Here is a 343-nt window from a genome sequence, read left to right as displayed (position 1 = left end):
CCTGTCGCTCAGATGCTGGAAGATCAGTTTGAAAAAGGACCGGGGTAAAGAGGGGGGAAGCACCATATATGTGTCCGGGAAGGCGCCCCTCGGGCGGACACAGGTGTCTGCATGAGCCCCTGTCGCTCAGATGCTGGAAGATCAGTTTGAAAAAAGAACCAGAGGATAGAGGGGAAAAACACCATATTTGTGTCCGAAAATAGCTCACTTTGACTCGGACGCGTTCCCTGTGATTTCAGCCTGTCAGACATGGTGCACATAGTAACGAGATGGAGGTGTTTTGGTCGACCAGGTAAAAAACGAAAAATCGAGAGAAGGTAAAAAGTAGGTGAAAAATTAAGCC

The sequence above is a fragment of the Nerophis lumbriciformis genome, unplaced genomic scaffold (assembly GCF_033978685.3).
Source record: "Nerophis lumbriciformis unplaced genomic scaffold, RoL_Nlum_v2.1 HiC_scaffold_516, whole genome shotgun sequence".
NCBI classification, from domain to species: Eukaryota; Metazoa; Chordata; class Actinopteri; order Syngnathiformes; family Syngnathidae; genus Nerophis; species Nerophis lumbriciformis.
The sequence above is the reverse complement of the archived record's forward strand: the minus strand, read 5'-3'. Positions refer to the sequence as shown.